This window comes from Podarcis pityusensis, assembly GCF_964106645.2.
Source record: "Podarcis pityusensis genome assembly, chromosome: 3".
In the NCBI taxonomy this organism is placed as follows: Eukaryota; Metazoa; Chordata; class Lepidosauria; order Squamata; family Lacertidae; genus Podarcis; species Podarcis pityusensis.
In genome coordinates this window covers 116103974-116127212 of record NC_138026.1, presented here as the reverse complement: position 1 = coordinate 116127212, position 23239 = coordinate 116103974, and the positions used below count along the sequence as shown (strand labels likewise).

General features: G+C 43.3%; 1 long non-coding RNA gene across 1 annotated transcript; it reads left to right on the top strand.

The window, feature by feature from the left end:
* The first annotated feature begins 3440 nt into the window (after window positions 1–3440).
* Window positions 3441–8215, top strand: LOC308473346. Its single transcript, XR_013984058.1, has 3 exons — window positions 3441–3600; window positions 5660–5789; window positions 8018–8215. It is a non-coding gene; the product is annotated as an uncharacterized lncRNA (long non-coding RNA).
* Window positions 8216–23239: the final 15024 nt, after the last annotated feature.

Sequence of the window (23239 nt, the reverse complement as noted above, 5' to 3'; positions counted from 1 at the left end):
TGTATAGGGAAGGTTTTACTATACAGTGGTACCTCTGGATGCGAATGGGATCTGTTCCAGAGCCCCATTTGCATCCTGGGCAGAATGCAACCTGCGTCTGCGCATCTGCGCATGCACAGGTTGTGATTCACCGCTTCTGTGCGTAACATTATTTTGAGTGTCTGCACATGCGCGAGTGGCAAAACCCAGAAGTAACCCATTCCGTTACTTCCGGGCTGCTGCGGAATGCAACCTGAAAATGCTCAATCTGAAGTGACTTTAACCCGAAGTATGACTGTATGTTTTATTATAATCCACATTTTAAAAATGTGTAAATCAGATCAACCAAAGGCCTGGTTAAAAAGGAACATTTTCGCCTGGCGCCTAAAGGTATATAATGAAGGCACCAGACAAACTTCCCTTCCACAGATGGGGAGCCACTGCATAGAAGGCCCGTTCTCATGTTGCCACCCTCCAGACCTCTCAAGGAGGAGGCACACAAAGAAGGGCCTCAGAAGATTATCTCAGGATCTGGGTAGGTTCATATGGAAAGAGGCGGTCCTTGAGGTATTGTGGTCCTGAGCCATTTAAGGCTTCATAGGTCAAAACCAGTGCCTTGAATCAGGCCTGGAAACAAATTGGTAACCAGTGCAGTTGGACCAGAATCGGTGTAATATGCTCAAACCATCTTCCTCTGGTGAGCAACCTGGCCACTGAATTCTGCACCAGCTGAAGATTCTGAACCGTCTTCAGAGGCAGCCCTATGTATAACACATTGCATTAATCTATCCTTGAGATTACCAGAGCATAGACAACAGTAGTTAGGCTATCCCTGTCCAGATAGAGGTGCAGCTGGGCCACCAGTCAAAGCTGATGGAAGGCACTCCAAGCCACTGAGGCCAACTGAGCCTCAAGTGACAAGAAAGGATCCAGGAGTACCCCCAAGCTACAAACTTGCTCCTTCAGAGGAAGTGTAACCCCATCAAGAGCAGGTGACCTCCCACCCATCTGGTCTAGGGAACCCACGAGTAACAGTGCCTCAGTCATATCTGGATTGAGCTTCAGTTTGTTGGCTCTCATCTAGTCCATTACCAAGGCAAGACACTGGTCTGGCACTTCCACTGCCTCACCTGCAGATGTAAAGGAGAAATAGAGCTGAGTGTCATCAGCATACTGCTGACAAAGTACTCCGAACCTCTGGATAACCCTACCCAGCAGATTCATGTAGATGTTAAACAACATGGGGGATAGGATTGAGCCCTACAAACCCCACATTGAAGGTTTCACAAGGCTGAAAACCAGTAATACCCTCTGGGAACAACCATCCAAGTAGTACTGGAACCACTGCAAAGCAGTGCCACCCATCCCTAGTTTGGAGAGTCGCTCCAGCAGGATACCATGATTGATGGTATTGAAAGCCGCTAAGAGGTCGAGAACAATTAACAGGGACATGTTTCCCTTGTCTTTCTCTCAACAGAGGTCATCATATAGGCAGAACCATAGCTAAGTGATCTTGCACCCCTGGAAGAACCATCCAGATTGCGCCCCCAAGCCATGGACAAATTAGCTCTTCTTTCTGCCTCTCCTCCAACACCCCCCCTCCACCCATTCAATTCACCCTCTATTAAAAACCATTTCTTATGAGGCAATAATAAATTTTTATATTAATGGACATATTTTAAGCTGATGTTGCGCCACCCCCATCACCTGTGCCCCTGGTGCGGGCTCACCTCACCACCCCCTAGCTACAGCCTTGCATACAGGTTGACCAAAGTGGTTTCTGTGCCAAAACCAGGCCTAAACCCTAATTGAATTGGATCCAGAAAACCAGATGATGATGATGATGACGACGATGATGGAATAAGACATCCCTATTTTGACTGGAGAAATGTTGAGGGGTATGGCCACACACATTTTGGGAGGGTCTTGGTGAGCAGGAATGTTTCTAAATTCATCCTGTACGTTAATAATGAAGGATACAGACACACTTCATCAAGGGAGGGCATTCCACAAATAGGATACAGGATGTACATATATGGACACAGCACCCCCCACAACATCTACCCCTTTTTCAAAGTGTCCTTTCTTCTCACCCCCCCCTCGCCACAACATTGCGCTAAAGACCCAGAAGTATTTGTGAACACTCTGTAACCTGGAGTTCTGCTGAACTCACTTCTCTCTCAATGTCACTGCTACTTATTAACATATTAAATGGTTGCAATACCTGGAAAAAACCCAGCATATTTTATCCCACCTCCCTTTCCCTCCAATCACAGGTCTTCGGTAGAAACTGCCCACTACCAGTTCAGAACAAGCTATATGAGTTCTAACACATTTTGTGACTCCCTGCGTCAATAGTTAAATAACTCAGGACATGAGTAGATTTATTGAGGGCTACCATTAGGAATGCTGAATGAGAAAGGTAATCCCATTTGGGTCAGGCCCTTCTCCAGATTTTGCAGTGCTGACCAATACACAAGAACTGTGCCCCAAAATATGCATTTTACATGAAAGTTGCGTACAAAAATGGATAGTTTATGGATGAACGAATTGAAAAACATTGAAAAGTTTTAATCTGGTATAAAAACATGTGTGTTGCATGTAAAAAGTACATTTGAAATGCATGCAGGTTAAAATAAGGCCTTTCACGCACTATTTTTAAAAATTTCAATAAAATAAAATGCTAGAGTGCTGCATTTGGTTTTGTAAGCATTCGGCCTTCATGGGATAGCTTTAGAAATAGATGTGAAGGTAGGCCCTTCTCTAAGTCTCACCACCCTCTCAGGCAGCCTTGGTGGGAACACAGGAAAGGGCCATCTGAGTTGGTGGTCATTACCATATCTTGAGGAAGTAAGTTCCATAGGAACATTTTAAAAAAACAACAACCCTGCAATGGATAAGGCAAAATACCCAGGTATTCCTGCATCCTATTCCTCTAGTTGCCAACAACATCCCTATGAGATGCCATCAAGCAAGACAACAGGGCAGTAGCACTTTTCGGCTTGCATCCTATAGCAACTGCCATAGAGAAGAATATGGTCTCTGCCACTGGAGGTCATGTATAGTCATCATCAATAAGAATTAGAGCTCTACATCAGATCTGGCTGAATCCTGGACCCTGAACAGAACTGAATTGATTCTGATCAACCCAGAATTCAACTAGATTGCGTTCATAGGTTGGAGTGCCCTTCTTGTGAACGTCTGCTGAAAGCAGACAACTGAAGGAGATGGACTTTGGTCTGAATCAGCAAGCCACCTCTGTTCTACTCCAATCCGAAGTCCTTTGTGGAAACAGCCCACCAACAACTAGGGAATGGAAAAAAACACCATGTTGCATAATTGTGACATTTTGGCCACCTTATGTATCCAAAGGGTGTGTGTGTGTAGTTTTGTAATACGCTTGAATACCTCTTTAATTTGTAACTCTCAGTGGATTATTAACCCCCCTTTTCCTCTTGGGTCCCACACCAACTTCATAAATAGCCAGCTCCTCAGTTGCCAAATTCTACTTGACCTGACTTTCAGATTCCTGTCTCTAGCAAGGATTGCATTGAGCTTCAGCCATGAAGACCCTTTTCCTTATCTTTGCCATTGTTCTGATTTCATCCCAAGCTGTACCAGGTAAGAAGACCCATAGGGTCTCTATGAGAAATAGAGCTCAAAGCGAATTTGCTTGGTAGATGTCTGCTATTTATCAGCAGCCTTGGGAAGTGGTGGGTGTTTTGGTTTACAGAAGTGTTTGTGCATGTATGTGTCTTCCCAGTGAGAAGGGAATTTAAGGATGACCTCTGGCTCTGGACCTCTTTCTTCATTGTGAGAGAGCACTACAGGCCGATAGTGTCTTTGCAATGTACGCTTGTTTATAAATATACAAGCAGAGCATATTGAGAGCAAGGCAGCTCCTGAAGCTGATAGCACAACCACCAATCCTGAATTGAGTTCCCAAAGAAAATCCTTTTCTGTCACCAACCCACACTCAGCACTGCTAGAAGACAACTTGGTTAGCTAAATCAAGCCAAGTTCCCTACTCTGTGTTCAACTATTCTTCCCAAATTGATTGAAGGTACATAAGTAAAGGTAAAAGGACAGGGGTCCTGACCATTAGGTCTAGTCGTGACCGACTCTGGGGTTGCGGCACTCATCTTGCTTTATTGGCCAAGGGAGCCGGCATACAGCTTCCGTGTCATGTGGCCAGCATGACTAAGCCGCTTCTGGTGAACCAGAGCAGCACACAGAAACGCCATTTATCTTCCCGCCGGAGTGGTACCTATTCATCTACTTGTACTTTGACGTGCTTTCGAACTGCTAGGTTGGCAGGAGCAGGGACCGAGCAATGGGAGCTCACTCCGTCACGGGGATTTGAACCGCCGACCTTCTGATTGGCAAGTCCCAGGCTCTGTGGTTTAACCCACAGCACCACCCGCGTTGGCAAGCAAAAAAGGGTTTTTTCTCGGGGGCGGGGGGATGGGGTCACAAAATTATAGAAACAGACCAGTTCTAATGATCAAAGCATTGGAATGATAAAAATGTGCCTGCCTCTAATAAAAGAGAGTGCATCTTTGCAAGTTGACACCAGTGACTTTTTAAACTAGTGAATCTATCACACGACTGACTTCTCATAGCAACTGGCATAGAATAAACCAATGACTTTATTATGGCATCTTTTCATGCAGGCATTGAGATGAGATTTGTCTGTTTGACTCCTGTTAGACTGTTTTATTGGCTGGAAATGTTAAATTGATGTGTTTTAAATGCAGCTTTATGGATAGTTGTTGACAATGTTATATTTCACTTTTGGTATTTCCCAGCCTGAGCCAAGCACTATTTATGCCACATAACCTCTCGACAAATGACAGTCAATCAATCAATAAGGTGATGTTTGTTGTTTCCTAGGCTTGGAAATAGGTCTGAGGTGAGGATAGGAATGGAAGGAATGACTGCTGATGTCATAAAGACATTCATATCTTGCTAAAGCTGGGGAAAGGGGTACCTTTATGCAGTTTGCCCCTTCCAGCTACACAATTGTATAGGAAGTGGTATTTGGGAGACTCTTGGGGGAAAGGCTACAGTTTCACCAAGCACAGACGTTATCTTTCCAGAAGAAACTCTCCAACTTGTGCCAAAAAACAAAACAAAACAAAAATCAGGAGGTGGACATGTCCAAAAGCAAGGGTGGAGGAACCCATCCTCTAGAGAACCACAAAGGGAGACTTCCTACCACCCATGTTGGTTTTTGTACCAATAGCTCTGTTCCTTTGATGTAATACAGTAGCTTCCTTCAGATTGACTCGGGGAAAAACCTGACTTTTCCTTCTTCTTTTTCTGAAAAAAACTCCATTCATTTCAAAGGTGATTTTGCTATAATATGCTCAGCTCTATTGGGAAACATTCGATGCAAGTAATTTTACCCCTTCCCCCTTTTATGGTGGGGTTTTTTTTGGAGGAGGGGGGCAATAAATGATCACCAGTGTTTGTTTGTTTTTCTCCTGAGACAAACAGGGACATCTTTGCTTCTGCATGGTTCTAACTGATCTTACTTTTCTCGGCTGACATTTCAGTTTATTATGCAAACCCATTTATTGCAGCGGGGAATTGGGCTCAGTCCATAGGCTGCCTTCCTTTTCCTTTTTCATCATGAGCAGTTCTCACGGATGGAATCTTTTTGGTATGTGATATACAGGGGATGCCCAGGCGCCTGAGGATACAATTGCATGTGGCCGCGGTGGTGGTGGCTGTCAAGTTGGGGCTTGCAGACCCGGTTTCCAGAATGTGGGGACCTGCAAAGGAGGAACCATGTCCTGCTGCAGATGGTAAGTGAAGCCCCTGTATATGACATTTTTGCTGAGTTAGAGTAGCCAAAAAGAGAAGGCACCAGAAAGGAGGGCATAGATATGAATGAAAAATTATATGTACAGATGCAAACTCAAAAATAATAGACTAGCATTTAAACAGACACACAATACATCTCGCCATTGTGGGGAAGACTATGGCTAGGGGAGGTGCCTTCTCAGTCTGCTGTTCAAATGCTAAGCTGCTGTAGATGAGCAACTTCAAGGTCCTCACTGCTCTCCATTCTTACGGGCTTGTGGGCTTGGACCAGAAAGCCCTCCAGAGAAAGGACTTATTCAAATAGAGCAGAGGTGGGGAGACTTCAGACCTTGGGGTTGAGTGTGGCACCCCCAGGCCTCACTATATGGACTTTGGACCAAGTCTTGGACCAAGACTGTATGGACTTTGGACCAAGTCTTGGACCAAGACCCCATCCCAGGCCACACGTCTTACCACCCCTCTTCAAGTGCTTCTGCCCGGCTGAAATCTGGCCTTGAACTGTAGTACAGTGGTACCTCAGGCTACAGACGCTTCAGGTTACAGACTCCACTAACCCAGAAATAATAAGAACTTTACTTCAGAATGAGAACAGGAATCGCGCAGTGGCGGTACAGTGGCAGCAGGAGGCCCCATTAGTGGTACCTCAGGTTAAGAACAGTTTCAGGTTAAGAACGGACCTCCGGAACGAATTAAGTTCTTAACCAGAGGTACCACTGTATGTCTGTTTCTTGCCTCAATGGAGAATGGAAAGATGTGTGTGCACAGGAACCTCTGGTTTGTGTGTAGCTGGGATGTACACATACATATAGTGCAAAGGTGGGATACACATCCATATCTCCATCCACTTTTGTTTCTGGCTCTGTCCACCAGTGGCATGTTATCCCTGGAATGTTTCCAGTGAAGGAATGAGGTCTTTGGGCAGAAAGATATTCTCTGCCCTTGAAACAGACCCTTCTGACAGCACTTCCAATGGATAATTGACATCTGCGGTCCTGCACAGTTTTACCTTAAGCAACATGTAGGGAAGAATTGCTGAGAATGTCCCTAGGGTTTGGGGTGTGGCATAATCATTTAAATAAAGTTGGACAAGGGTTCCCCCCCCCTCATTTTTGCTCCGCCAGGGATGAGGAGCCACTGGCCCATGGGCCTGATTACTCCTCTGGGGTTTGCCCATGCAACCTTCCCTTCTATACTTTCCAAAATGTTGAATGGAGGATCCTCAACACCATGTTCCAGGGCCATATTCCCGTGTGAGTGACATGACCTACGTGGAACACCATCCTGTCAGATGTCAAGGAAATAAGCAACTACAGTGGTACCTTGGTTCTCAACCTTAATCCATTGCGGAAGTCCATTCCAAAACCCAAGCGTTCCAAAACCAAGGTGTGCTTTCCCACAGAAAGGAAAGGATTAACCCATTCCAGACTTTTAAAAACAACCCCAAAACAGCAATTTAACATTGAATTTTACTATCTAACGAGACCATTGACCCATAAAATGAAATCAATAAACAATGTACTATATTTTAAAATAAGTCAGTATTGTAGATGATAAAAATCTAAATTATCATTATTTTTTAAATCTGCACTGATGATAGTCACTGTTTGGTTGGGGGGCTTTTATCCATTTCCACAGTCACACAATCAATCAATCAATCAATCAGTAGCTGAACTGGGTTCCACACAGTCAAAAAAACAAATTAACTGAAAAAGCCTCAAAAACAAAAATACAAAATAAATAGCAAAAACAAAAAGCACCAAACTTAATCCATTCCGAAAGTCCATTTGACTTCTGAAATGTTTGAAAACCAAGGCACAGCTTCTGATTGGTGTAGGTGCCCTGGAAACAATAGCTGACAGCAGCATTGGATGTTCAGCTTCTGAAAATTTTGGGGGTTTGAGAACCAAGGCATTTGAGAACCAAGGTACCACTGCATCTGACTTTTAGAAGACATCTGAAGGCAGTCCTCTTTAGGGAAGTTTTTAATGTTTGATGTTTTATCGTCTTTTTAATATTCTGTTGGGAGCTGACCAGAGTGGCTGGGGAAATCCAGTCAGATGGGCGGGGTATAAATATTATTATTATTATTGATGCTTCTCATTCCAACCCATTTTCTTCAACAAGGCTTGCATGGCTAAAGTTGCTGGTGATTTGTGATTTGTGCTCCCTTTCTAAACTTTCTAAACTTGACTTTCTTCTCTTTCCACAGGCCTCGCCCAGGAGCATAAGTTATCTGGCGAGATTTGAGTAGCACAAATGGCTCTGAAGGTTCCCAATCCTGGTACCTGGAGTGTTCACATGCAGTGCAAACCTTGGGAAAACCAGGGAATTTAATCTTAAAAAACACACAGCTGGTATTGCTAGTTAGGTTACAATGCCTTCCCTGTGCAATAAAGGTGAATAATACCTTTCTGCTCCTTGTTTCTGTTTTTAATCACTTAAAACACACTCATTATTTTGCCTGACGAATCTGGGATTGAGCATGTTCCACTTGGCTGGGCACAGTCTGGCCAAAGTTCAATTTACATTTCAAATTTTGCATACCGCGTTATTCCAAGCTGCTTCAAGACCTTCGCAGTCAAAAGTGGGAAATGATTTTTAAAATAAATGAATAAATTTATTAAAAAGAGAGAGCATTTCCTATGCCTTGTTGATTTCACTGGGAGGGACTTGAGCATGTAATTAATCATCACATTGAAAGCCCTTTATCCCTGATCAAGCTAAGGGAGAGAGAGAGAGAGAGAGAGAGAGAGAGAGAGAGAGAGAGAGAGAGAGAGAGAGACTGTATATGGGTAAAGGATTAAAGCCCTCAGAAGTAGGATTTCCTGATAGATGTTTACTGGTCCAAGGTCAGGCTGTGAGCTTCATGGATTTGAACCCTGGTCTCCCAAGTGCTGGTCCAGCACCATTAACTGCTACAGTGTGATTTTTCTCACTGGGAATGGTAAAACTGAGAGTCCTAGTCCTTTTTCCAGTGGAGTGAAAAAATGCTCTACTGGGGCTCTGGAGTGCCCACACTGCTCCTGTTACAGTAAGAGAGGAGGAAGAAAATTGCAGCATAGGAGATGAGATTGGCAACTTATTTCATCATTGTTCAAACTGGATCTGTGCAAGAGTTGAATATCAGGTTGAATATTGGGGTGTATGAGCAATGCATCATGCCGAGATACAGAGATCCCCTTTTGGCTTACAGTAGCCTGCAGCGATTATTGATTTATTTATATATGACATGACTCTCTTCTGCCTTGGTTCATCACTGGAAATGTTTTGATGCTAGGATATGATTTAAAAGGGTAAAGGTAAAGGACCCCTGACAATAAAGTCCAGTCGCAGACGACTCTGGGGTTGCAGCACTCATCTTGCTTTACTGGCCAAGGCAGCCGGTGTTTGTCCACAGACAGTTTTTCTGGGTGATGTGGCCAGCATGACTAAGCCGCTTCTGGCGAAACCAGAGCAGCACATGGAAACACCGTTTGCCTTCCCGCCAAAGCAGTACCTATTTATCTACTTGCACTGGTGTGCTTTCGAACTGCTAGGTTGGCAGGAGCAGGGACCGAGCAACGGGAGCTCACCCTGTTGCGGGGATTCGAACCACCGACCTTCTGATTGGCAAGCCCAAGAGGCTCAGTGGTTTAAATCACAGCACCAGGCATGTCCCAGGATATGCTTTAGAAATAGGTAAAAAGAAAGGATGTGGTGGGACCTACAAGGAAAAGGAAGTTCACAGACGGGGAAGGGGCAAGATTTTATTAGGTCATTTGCTGCATCTTTCTCCCTAAAACAAATTGAATACTGAAGGGTATGCAACACTTGCAGAAAGCCCCCTCAACAGGACTATCAATACTATATATATATAGAGAGAGAGAGAGTATATATACTATATACTATATATATATATATATATATATATATATATATATATATATATATATGGGGGGACAGGGGCAGGATGTTTGGATCAGGAAAACAGCACCAACTCAGCGACTATGAATTGCATTCAGTTTCCCCCATGTTCTGTATAGATGTATCGGAATGAATGGATATGGCCAGACAAACAAAGAATGGGAACAAAAGAACAACAAGAAGTCAGATAGTGTTTACTCAACTTCGTTTAATTTTATTACATGTGGGATTTAAAAAGAACATGGATAAAAAAATCTCAGGTCCCCCCCCCCCCGATTTTTTTGGGGGAAGATACTTAAAGGGGGGGATTAATCATCATTATCATCATCTTTTATTTATATCCTGCCTTCCCTGGCCGAAGTCGGGCTCAGGGTGGCTAACATTGGTATAAAATCAAACAATAATTAAATTACCTTCTAAAAACAGGTCAAAATCAAATTAAAGTCTAATTAGATGGCTTTCTACGGGGTTGGTTAATTATAGCTGCGACATTTGTCTTCAGCCTCCTCACGCATTTTTACCTGAAAAGAAATGACAAACAAATGTTTAAAAAAGGATTTTAAGAAATTGTTTTAAATTTGCTTTGACACATTTGACTATGAGGGTATTAAAAACTCCAGATTTCATTGGAAGAAGGATTCTGGTTTTGACTCATTGTGTTTGCTGCCTTCATTGGCAATGCCTAGTCTAGGATTGCCAACCAGGTCTGGGAAAGGTATATCTTGCTACTGATCCTGTCTTCTTGAGGTACTTCCCCTACAAACAGTAGCCTCCATGTTTGCTAACTTTTCCGGGAGTGTTTGTTTTAGAAGCCAGACTTTGGTCTTCTTTGCCTTGCACATGACTGAGGCCTCATCTACTATATGCTCCCAGCAGTGCCAGATTTACGTATAAATTAAACAAGCTATAGATTACGGCCCCACTCTCTTGGGGGCCCCAAAGAAATTAAAGGAAAAAATACATATTTTGTTATGTGCAAATGGCTTTACATAGCTATTAGGTCCATAAATTAAAGGTAAAGGGACCCCTGACCATTAGGTCCAGTTGTGGCCGACTCTGGGGTTGTGGCGCTCATCTCGCTTTATTGGCCGAGGGAGCCGGCGTGCAGCTTCTGGGTCATGTGGCCAGCATGACTAAGCCACTTCTGGCGAACCAGAGCAGCGTACGGAAACGCCATTTACCTTCCTGCTGGAGCGGTACCTATTTATCTACTTGCACTTTGACGTGCTTTCGAACTGCTAGGTTGGCAGGAGCTGGGACTGAGCAACGGGAGCTCACCCTGTCATGGGGATTCGAACCGCCGACCTTCTGATCAGCAAGCCCTAGGCTCTGTGATTTAACCTACAGCGCCACCCGCATCCCTTAGGTCCATAAATTACCATATAGCATATATTCAACAACGAAAAACCAGCGACAATTTGTTGTTGACAAAGGACAGCCGGATATATAAAGGGCCCCATTACCTTCAGTGGCTTAGGGCCTCATCAAACCTAAATCCAGCCCTGGCTCCCAGAGAGAGAGTTTGCCAGTGTGACTTCCTCATCTGTGCTGAATTCACCCCTCATCACTTCTTATTCCTTGTGTGCTTGCTCCTTTGATTGTGTGTATGTTGTGTGTTTGTTGGATCTTTGTTAGGGTTACTGGCTAATTCCTGAGTCTTCTTCAAGGTGTGTTGGCAATGGGCTCATTTATTTTGCTTCCAACATTGTAAAAAAAGACCCACACTCATTCACTGTGCCATAAGACTCCATCTTGTCGGGGCTTCTTGAAGTTAACACAGTAACTTCAGGAAGCCCTGGCTGGGATAGAGTTTTACACACAAAGTGCAAAATGTCTTCTGTTAAAGTAAAATAATAATAATTAAAAGAGCTCCTGGCCAACCCCCAGTGTAATAAACACATGTTTCCAACCATCCATCCACCTTCTGAAAGAGGCAGAAAATAAACATTTCTCAGGGAGCAATCTTCATGATGGCAGCAGGATTCAGCAGGGCAATAATTCTGTTTTTTTTTTAATATAGATTTTTATTGGTTTTACAGCATTTTTTAAACAATACAAACAAATAAAAAGACAAACAAACATGTATAATTTCACAACCTTTTTTCCATAACCTTCGTTTCTCGGACTCCCCCATACCTCCCCTTTCTGCATCCCTGTTTGCAAAATTATTTCAGCAGCTTTTGAGCAATTTTATCAAATATATGTCCTCTTAGTCCTTTCTCTAACTTAATCTTATGTCACTGTTTCCCCTTTTCTCCCAGCACCTCGGCATTTTAGCATTCATCAATTTTATAATAGCTCTTAAGATAAGTTTTAAATTTCTTCCAGTCCTCTTCCGCCGTCTCTTTCCTCTGATCACGGATTCTGCCAGTCATCTCAGCCAGTGTCATATAGTCCATCACTTTCATCTGCCATTCTTCCACGGTGGGTAGGTCTTGTGTCTTCCAATACTTTGCGATGAGTATTCTTGCTGCTGTCGTCGCATACATAAAGAAAATTCTATCTTTCTTTGACACCAATTGGCCGACAATGCCCAAGAGAAAGGCCTCTGGTTTCTTAGGGAAAGTACATTTAAGTACCTTTTTCATTTCATTATATATCATTTCCCAGAAAGCCTTAATCTTCGGGCACGTCCACCAAAGGTGATAGAAAGTACCTTCAGTTTCTTTACACTTCCAACACTTATTATCAGGCAAATGATAAATTTTTGCTAGCTTGACTGGGGTCATGTACCACCTGTAGATCATTTTCATAACATTTTCCTTTAAGGCATTACATGCCGTAAATTTTATACCGGTGTTCCACAACCATTCCCAGTCAGCAAACATAATATTGTGACCAATGTCCTGTGCCCACTTAATCATAGCCGATTTAACTGTTTCATCTTGTGTATTCCATTTCAGCAGCAAGTTATACATTCTTGACAAATTCTTGGTATTGGGTTCTAACAATTCAGTTTCTAATTTTGATTTCTCCACCTGGAAGCCAATTTTCCTATCTTGTTTGTAAACCTCCATTATTTGATAATAATGGAGCCAATCTCTTACTTTAGGTTTCAATTTCTCATGACTCTGCAATTTCAATTTATCTCCATCTTGTTCCAAGATTTCCCAATACTTTGGCCATTCGGCCTCCATATTGAGTTTCTTCAATGCCTTAGCCTCCAAGGGTGACAACCATCTAGGGGTTTTGTTTTCCAACAAGTCTTTATATCTTATCCAAACATTAAATAACGCTTTTCTGACAATGTGATTTTTAAAGGCCCTATGCACTTTGATTTTATCATACCATAGATATGCATGCCAACCAAATGTATTATTGAAACCTTCCAAGTCCAAGATATCTGTGTTCTCGAGGAGCATCCACTCTTTCAGCCAGCAAAACGCTGCTGCTTCATAGTACAATTTTAAGTCTGGCAGGGCAAATCCCCCTCTTTCTTTTGCATCTGTAAGTACTTTAAATTTTATTCTGGGCTTTTTGCCCTGCCAGACAAATTTCGAAATATCTTTCTGCCACCTCTTGAAACAGTCCATCTTGTCAAGAATCTGCAAAGTTTGAAACAAAAATAACATTCTAGGCAATACATTCATCTTAATAACTGCAATTCGGCCTAACATTGACAATTTCAAATTTGACCATATTTCTAGATCTTTTTTAATTTCTGACCAACATTTTTCATAATTGTCTTTATACAAGTTCAAATTTTTAGATGTCAAGTGAACCCCTAGGTATTTCACCTTCTTAACCACTGTCAAACCTGTCTCTTCTTGAAATTTCTCCTTCTCCATAGCTGTTAAGTTTTTTTCTAAAACTTTAGTCTTTTGTTTGTTCAGTTTGAATCCGGCTACCTGGCCGAATTGTTGAATTATCTCCAACACCCTTTTTGTACTAGTGTCTCAGCAGGGCAATAATTCTGGTGCTGCAGCTCCTAGCCAATAGCACATGACTAGATAGCTCAGTTGAGGAGTTTGGATTTGATATCCCGCTTTATCACTACCCTAAGGAGTCTCAAAGCGGCTCACATTCTCCTTTCCCTTCCTCCCCCACAACAAACACTCTGTGAGGTGAGTGGGGCTGAGAGACTTCAAAGAAGTGTGACTAGCCCAAGGTCACCCAGCAGCTGCATGTGGAGGAGCGGGGAAGTGAACCTGGTTCACCAGGTTACGAGTCTACTGCTCTTAACCACTACACCACACTGGCTTGGTTAGAGCATGGTGCTGATAACTCTAAGGCTGCAGATTTCATCAGCTGTATATTCTTGCATTATAGAGGGTTGGACTAGATGATCCTTAGGGTCCCTCCCAACTTGCTTCTATGATTCTATCACTTTGGGAGCATATCTGTGATATTCCTCTTGCCCGAAAATTTCAGGGTCTAGAGGTGTGGGACCTCAGGTCTTGGAGCTATGAGGCGCAGGTAGGTGGGAAAAAAGTCTTGGTAAATATGATATGTCTGCCATCTCCATATTGGTCCTGTCTGGTATCTAATGCTCACCATTTTACAGCAATCTTCAAAAGAACATTTTCCATGAATACTTTCACATTCACAGCGAAAGCGGCCTTTCTCTTGGCATAGCGCTCCTCCGTGTGCACAATCATGGTGGCCAGTGAGTCCTGCATATATGAAAATGATAGAAATATCAAGAGCCCAAACCAGTTCAAGATGCTGTTCAGTGAGCAAGTATGAGAAAGTGCAGAAGATGCCATCCCTCCCCACATGCAAATAAAAAAAGATTTCGTGTAGGTTAAAGGGGTAATAATTACTTGGAAAGATCTGCAGGGTTTGGAACTGTAACCGGTGACGGGCTCTCATATTCAGAGGGTTAGCATCTAGAGCAAAAGTAGGATTGAGGCCTTACATGGCCTTCTATCTGATCCTCTGTGTCATCAGCCTCAAGGAATTGTCATGGGCACACACAGTCAGATCAAGAGAGGAGGTGGAAGAGCTCACCAAATTAGACCTCAGCAACATGGGGGAGGTGCCCAAGGTGGACGGGGAGGTGACAGCAGGATCCAAAGAGATCTTAGAACCAGGGGAGGAGAGTGTTTGGTGAGAAAATGTACAACCTGATCCCTGGGAAGGGCTGAGCAGGTTGTTGGAGTAGTACATTTCTTCTAAATGTTCTAGTCAACTTGTTGCAATGCTACCTCTGGCACCTACTCCTGTGGAGGAGACACCAGATGACAGGACTGATGCTGAGCTGATGCTGATGACTCCCCTGTCTCCTAGGTCAAGGAGATGGCAGAACACTCAGGCCCAATGCACTCAAGGAGTGCCCATTTGGTTGCCTGTATGAAGGACTCCTCATGCTGATTGTGCTGAAGACTATGGCCATCCCTCTTCTCAGAGGGAAGGGACAGGGGCATGCCACTCATTGGTTCAATGTCTCAACTTGAGACATTCCTCATGCAATTTACCTGCTGTGCCTTTGAACCCTTGCCTTCCTTATGTAACCTGACTGGAACATTTTGACAGAAACAGAAACCCAAGTTGGAGTTCTTTGTCAAGTAGCAAGGGTCAGGGCACATCCTAGGACATCTTGAATCCTCTTTCTATCTTCTGCTCTATTAGCTACCCTTCCATCTGAAAATTTGATAAGCATCCCCTCAATTCCTTCATCCAAATTGTTCATAAAGATATTGAACTACAACTGGTCTAGGACAAAACCCTGTGGCATCCACTTGTAATTCCCAGGATGGTAAGGAACCATTGGTGAGCACTCCCTGAATTTTGTCAGTCAACCAGCTACAAATCCACCTAATAGTATCGTCACTTAGCCCACATTTTACAAGCTTTTAGCTCTGTGACAATAGGCATTGGACCAGGCTACTGAGCAGATATGGGTATCCCTCAGTTCCCAAAGTGTTCAGCAAAGCTTTTCATAACTGGGTATGAGGAAGACCAGAAGCTGGAGGTGACCCAAAGTCATAACAGTCTAGTAGCTGTTCTGCATGGAGTAGAATTTTTTAATATGAATAACAAAATGGAATAAAACATACCTAGATCTGCATAAAGCATCAAGAAAAGGACAACAAAGGGAAGCAAAGAAATCTTCATCATTATTGAAAGTTTCCAGTGGAAGTTCTGTATCTCATGGAACATGAGATGCCAGTGCAGGCAGGGATGGTCCCTCAATTTATATTCTACCCTGGGTACTCAAGTGTGCGAAGCCAAGGAAGTTTAGGAATTGTTTATTGCATCTCTTGGTTTAATCAACCTTTCCAAAGGAGAGGTTCTATCAAGGTTATCAGCAGTGCCAGCTATTAAGAATGGTCAGCCATGACCGCCAAGTGGAGACAACATGTACAAAGGGAAATATGCCCCTGCTGGGGTCAGCCATGGGGAAAGAACACATCTTCCTTATGATCCCCTGAAACTTAATTATTTTATTCACTATTACATTTCAATCCCATGTTTTCTTGAAGGACCTCAAGGTGCATGGTTATCCCCCATCCTCATTTTATCCACACAATAATGCTAGGAAGTAGGATAGTCTTAGAGAAGTTCACTGGTCTGAGGTCATGCAGTTAGCTTCCATGGCTGAGCAGGTATTCAGACCTTGGTTTTTTCGTAGTTCACTGGGCCAAAAAGGTTGTCTACCCCAGTCTTTGCATGGGGACTTGAAGACTGGCATGAAGCTACTTTCAGCTCTAGAAGCCAGCAAGTTTCAGCAGTGAGAAGCAGTTGGAGGAGGAATTTAAGGCCTTCCCTCTCAGTATGCATTGTGAGTTTAGCTGTTTATCTTAGCGGGGCTAAGCAGTGATTATTTTGTCCTTTCCGTGACTGGCCTACAGAGGGTTCTTCTTGGCCTAACCCACTTTACGGCTGGGTAGGGACAGATGGCAATGGGTGATGGATACTTTGGTTTAGTGGTTGGTTCAATTGACTTTGGTCACAGGGCACACATGTATGGTGGGAAAGGCAAGAGGTTGGAACAGATAGTAAGTACCCTAAGACATGTTTGAGGTGAACAGGGATGCCAGAGACTCATGGGTCAAGATGCAGATCACTTTTGAAGTTAACCTATGCCACTTGGGGTTTTAAGGTCCTGAAGAGGCATGAATCAGGAATAGGTAAAGGTAAAAGGTAAAGGACCCCTGGACGGTTGAGTCCAGTCAAAGGTGACCATGGGATTGTGGTGCTCATCTCACTTTCAGGCCAAGGGATCCTGTGTTTGTCCACAGACAGCTTTCTGGGTTATGTGGCCAGCATGACTAAACCGCTTCTGGCGCAACGGGACACTGATGGAAACCAGAGAGCACGGAAGCGCCGTTGACCTTCCCACCACAGCAGTACCCATTTATCTACTGGAACTGGTGTGCTTTTGAACTGCTAGGTTGGCAGAAGCTGGGACAATGCAACGGGAGCTCACTCCGTCATGGGGATTTGAACTACCAACCTTCTGATCAGCAAGCCCAAGAGGCTCAGTAGTTTGACCACCTTGCCACCTGTGCCCTACATGAATCAGGAATACCTCCATCCTCACCTTAAGGGTGTGGCAGGGGGAAGAGTTGGATTTCTAGGCCAATGTTACTCCCTGCATTGTAGACTGAGGAGCCGGACAGAGTTTGGGGATATTTCCCCATACATAGTTTTACTTCCATGTTCTTGTGTTATATAATTAAGTGGTCCAAGTTTTACCACATGTTTGTATTCTGCTTCATTATTTTCCATCTCAAAAAACAAAAAAATCAAACCCCACTTCTGACTAGGTATGAGAGAGGAAATCGTTCAGAGAGCACAGCTTCCTTAAAATTCACACTTCTCTGAATTTGGCTGTGCAATTGTCCAACCAAACAAGGTGTACAAAAGAAGGATATGCTAGAGAATTATGTGCACAAAAATAAATTTATTGGTGAAAATAGCTTACACAAATGTATTATGGGTATTGCTGGGGGGGGTGTATAGTATGGGAAAGGCACAGACAATTTGTACAAATTTCAACATGAGTTTCTTTAATACACCACACACACACACACACACACACACACACACACTGATGTGCAAATAGGGCCAGTGGAACTTAAATAAGGAAACAATGAGAAATGGAAAGAAACAAAAGTTTATGGATTCATCCACCCATAAATCTGGTACAAGTCATTTATTTTGTTCCTGGAAAGGAACCAACTTTGGTTACCTGTAGATTGTGCCTGAATGGTATATGTCTTCCCAGGCATGGTCGTTTCATTTGCACATTGTGATACTAAAACCAATGGGTTGCATCCAAGCTGCTCATGCTATCAGCACAAGGATTTCTGCTTGCCCCTCTGTCCATGCACCCCTGAAATAGATTTCAGGATACCATGGAATGCACACAGGGAGAGGAGATGGGGGAAAGTTCTACTGGGCAAAGGATAAACCCTTTTATGGATGGGATGAGTTACTTGGATACCACCCAAAGCATGAACCAACTTTCACTCTTGCAAGTGCATGTGATGTTAAAACATTTCTGTGCAGTTAGCGTTTACTGAATGGGGAAGAACCACCTCAAGCAGACATTTTGCATTGAAATGGCGAGTGGGTTTGAAGTGAGATCAGCCTCTTCTTGGAACTTTTCTAGCTTTACCTCGGAACAATTGTTCTCTGCAAGGGAAAACATGCGTGTTCAGTATACAGCTTAGGATACTGCCATCTCAGAGTTGAGACACATGCCCTATTCATGCATTCAAAATAATATTGTGTTAGTAAGGTAAAGGTAAAGGGACCCCTGACCATTAGGTCCAGTTGTGACCGACTCTGGGGTTGCAGCACTCATCTCACTTTATGGGCCGAGGGAGCTGGCGTACAGCTTCCGGGTCATGTGGCCAGCATGACTAAGCTGCTTCTGGCAAACCAGAGCAGCGTACGGAAACGCCATTTACCTTCCCGCTGGAGCGGTACCTATTTATCTACTTGACTTTGACATGCTTTCGAACTGCTAAGTTGGCAGGAGCAGGGACCGAGCAATGGGAGCTCACCCCATCGTGGGGATTCAAACTGCCGACCTTCCGATCGGCAAGCCCTAGGATTTGTGGTTTAACCCACAGCGCCACCAGACATGGCAATTTGTCTCTATTAATCTTGAAGAAAGATAGCAGGAGGTTTTATTTATCCTTTGATGTCAGTCTTTTGGTAGCACTGATCCGTTTTCAAGGTTCTAAAGCTTTTTAGTTGGAGAAATCAGAAGGAAAACCCTCATAACTCCATCCTTGGACTGAAAGTCCCCTGTACTCATGCATTTTAGACTCTTGAAAATCAAAATTCTAAAAGGAAATGAGATTCCCCACTTCCTTTTTTTTTTAATTGCTAATTACAATAACTTAAAACAAACAGAGTAAACAACATCAACAAAACAAAAAAGAACTAAAGAAAAAAGAAAAACAGCCACAAATGAAAAAGGAAAAATATCAATCCATAATACAAAAGTCCAAACCAAAATTACATATAATATTGACTTCCCTCCACCCGTATATGATTCCCTTGTCTCATTTTAAGTTTGATTGTTGTGTTATTAATATTATTTTACCTTTATACCGCTTATAACCAATTCCTTCTTATCTTTACTTTGCAAACTTCATTCATTGCATATCAATATATTTATACCATAACAACATTTTTTCATATACTCCTTTACACAATCCCACTCCTCTATCAGTTTTTGGTCTGTTTGTCCTCTTATCACAGCAGTAAGTCTTGCCAAAACTATATATTCACAAAATTTAGTTTGCTGCTCTCTTATTGAAGGGATCCCCCCCACCCTTCCAGTTTTTTGCTATAAGCATTCTGACAGCAGCTATTGCATATGATAATACTTTTTTTCTTAGTCGCAGGAATGTCGTTTGTTATTATTCTCAAAAGGAACGCTTCTGGTTTTTTATTACATGACATTTTAAGCATTTTTAAAAGTTCCTCTTGTATAGTACTCCAAAATTGTTTAATATGCACGCATTCCCACCATATATGGTACATCGTTCCAGTTTCTTTTTTGCATCTCCAACACGTATTAGATTTTGATTTATTTGTTTTAGCCAATTTAACCGGGGTTAAGTAACATTGGTATAACATTTTCATTATATTTTCTCTGATTGTGAACCATGTTGTAAACTTAATATCATGTCTCCACAATTTCTCCCGTTGTTCCAATTGAATTGCGTGACCTATATTGAATTGTATGATCTAGATATAGAGACTCCCGACTTCCATTGCTTGGAAGGCAATTGAAACATCATGGAAGGCAATTGAAATAGCAATGGTCCCACAGACATAGCCCACTCCCAAATTAATGCAAACATAAAAGGCCTGAGGTGGTTTGAGGTGTATTAGCAATATAGTGCAGGGGGGAAATGATGTACAAGAGGGGAAATATACATATATATACTGTATTTTTTGCTCTATAAGACTCGCTTTTTCCCTCCTAAAAAGTAAGGGGAAATGTGTGTGTGGTGTAGTGGTTAAAAGTGGTAGATTTGTAATCGGGGGAACTGGGTTCACTTCCCTGCTCCTCCACATGCAGCTGCTGGGTGACCTTGGGCCAATCACACTTCTTTGAAGTCTCTCAGCCCCACTCACCTCACAGAGTGTTTGTTGTGGGGGAGGAAGGGAAAGGAGAATGTTAGCTGCTTTGAGACTCCTTAAAGGGAGTGAAAGGCGGGATATCAAATCCAAACTCCTCTTCTTCTTCTTCTTCTTCTTCTTCTTCTTCTTCTTCTTCTTCTTCTTCTGGAGCGAATGCAGGCTGAGCAGCTATCACAGAAGCCTGAACAGCAAGAGGGATTGCTGCTTTCACTGCGCAGCAATCCCTCTTGCTGTTCTGGCTTCTGAGATTCAGAATATTTTTTTTCTTGTTTTCCTCCTCCAAAAGGTAGGTGCGTCCTGTGGTCTTGTGTGTCTTATAGAGAGAAAAATACTGTGTGTGTGTGTGTGTGTGTGTGTGTGTGTGTGTGTGTAGTTCTTCGTTTGCATTATGAAAACATTTTACAGGACTCGGGGGCAGGGAGAGTTGTTAGCAAATATAACTGCCATCTCAGATATCTGAAGCTACTCACTTTTTTTACTTCTTCTTTTTTTTACAGCAGATTGGTATCAATTTATTGTACACACAAACAAGTCAGTGGGATACAATGGGCTACTCACTTTTTACAGCAAAGTTTCTTTCTAGTGCAGCTTCCAATCAAGATTGCAGGATATTTACAAGCTAGGGAGCTTGTAGGACGGACGCAGTGGCCTTTTTGATGCTTACATTTTCTCCTATTGTTTATCAGAGTGAATCCTGCACAAATGAAGGTGGGGCAATCTTTCTAAAATAATAGTAACAATAATAATCATCTCCTCACACACTTTTCTGTCGTCTTCCTGATTTCAGAAAGTTTCATATGCATGATGTTTATCAGTGTTCCCGCCAGCATTTCTCCTACTTTATTATTTTCATGACTTAATTTCTATATATAACTGAATGCAACTGATTCCATTTCTGCTTCTTTGCTGCACTTTAAATACTGTTGCATGTTTTTCAGTCACTTTAAATTGTACACGAGTTTTGATTTTGCTCCGAAGCAAAACTAAAAGCTGGAGACGAAAGTTCAAAATCAAGCAAATAAATAAAAACTAACCACAGAAGCTTATGGGTCAGTATTGCAATTATGATTAGACTTTAGAAAGTCACATTATGGGTGCTTTCTTCATGCTGAGTTTGAATTCCTAAGGCCTTTTGGTGTGGGGCTGCCTGGGTGGTGTCTGGTGATCAGGGCTGTCTTTAGCAGATGTGACGCCAGGGTGCAAATATCCGCTCAGCGTCTCCAAATTACCACGGATGGGGGGGGGCACGCGAAGCTGTGCACTGCCAGCCACTGGGGGTGGGGCGCAACTCTTCCCCATGCCTCTGTGGGAGAGCAATCCCTGCAGAGGTTTGGGAGGGAAGCTGCGTGCCTGCCAGCCATATAGTTGGCGGGGCGCAGCTTCCATCCTAAGCCTCTGCAGGGATCGCTCAACTCCCACGGAGGCTTGGGAGGCAAGTTGCACGCCCACCAGCCATATGGTTGATGGGGCACAGCTGGTGGGCATGCAGGAAAAGGGGAGGCCGCCGGCAAAGCTGCACAGCTCCCCCACTCAGTGGGGCGCCCCTGAGAGGCTGGCGCCCTGGCGCAATGCACCACTAAGCCGCATGGGAAAGATGGCTCTGCTGGTGATGAAGTGGCTGTACTCGCCTCCATGCCTATGAGGTTTAGCTTTAGTGAAGCAGCTGCCTTGGGTGAGGGAAGCCAGAGAGGAGATACCCCCATAGGCTCATAGGCTCACTATCCAACCTGCTGCCTCTGATGCTGGTTTCTGATGAGATCTCACAATATTTCACTGCACTCTCATGAGATCTTATTAGTCTCTGCTTTGTGGGTGCCACCAAGCAGCTCAGGTAAGGGGGGGCTTCAGCAGCAGCACAACAGCACATTCCAGTTTCACCTCAGGTGGCAAAATGAGACCTTGGGTATAGGGCAGTATATCAATTCAATACATAAATACTCCCGGATCCCCATCTATCTCTATCTCTAGAATCAACCTTGAAGATCCTGGGGCCCAGGGAAATTAGACTGGCTTCAACTAGAGCCAGGGCCTTTTTGGCCATGGCCCCAGCCTGGTGGAACACTCTCCCACAAGAGACCAGGGCCCTGTGGGATTTGACATCTTTCCGCAGGGCCTGCAAGATGGAGCTGTTCCGCTAGGCCTTTGGGCAGGATGCAGTTTGTCTTACTTTCCTTTGCATAAAACAAGCCCAAAGGAGGCCCCCAACCTAAGGTTACCAGATTCTTTCCAATGAATCTGGGGACACTTATTGTTTGCTACATACATGTAAATGCTGAGAAAGCTGTAAATCCAGGGACTATCCCCGGGAAACAGGGGTGTCTGGCAACCTTACACCAACCCGCTCACAGGTCCTTGTATGATCAGTGGAAACAATTGGTCCTGGCAAGTATTAACTGCTCTCAGTTCCAACCTGATAATTGCTGCCTGCCCAGATTTTAACTTGTCTGAATTAATTTTAAGATGTATTTTAATTAATTGATGTCTGTTTTTATGCATATTGTGTTGTTTTTATGATGTTAGCTGCTCTGAGCCCGGCCTCAGCTGGGGAAGGTGGGATACAAATAAAAAATTATTATTATTATCATCATCATCATCATCATCATCGAATTTTAGACAAATTTTCAGCTTGTCAATAAACTGTGGTGCACAGAACTGGATACAGGATTTCAGATATGGTCTGACCAAGGCAGAATAGAGTAGTACTATTACTTCCCTTGATCTGGACACTAGACTTCTGTTGATGGAGTCAAAAATTTCCTTAGCTTTTTTCCTTTTCTTTGTCTTTTTGCTACTGCATTATTCTGTTGACTCTTGTTAAGCTTATGGTCTACTAAGACCCCTAGATCTGTTTCACATGCAGCGCAGTTGAGTCCCCCATCCAATATTTGAGCACCTGATTATTCATGCCTATTGTGTAGAACCTTACATTTGTCCCTAATTGAAATTCATTTTGTTGGTTTTGGCCCAGTTCTCC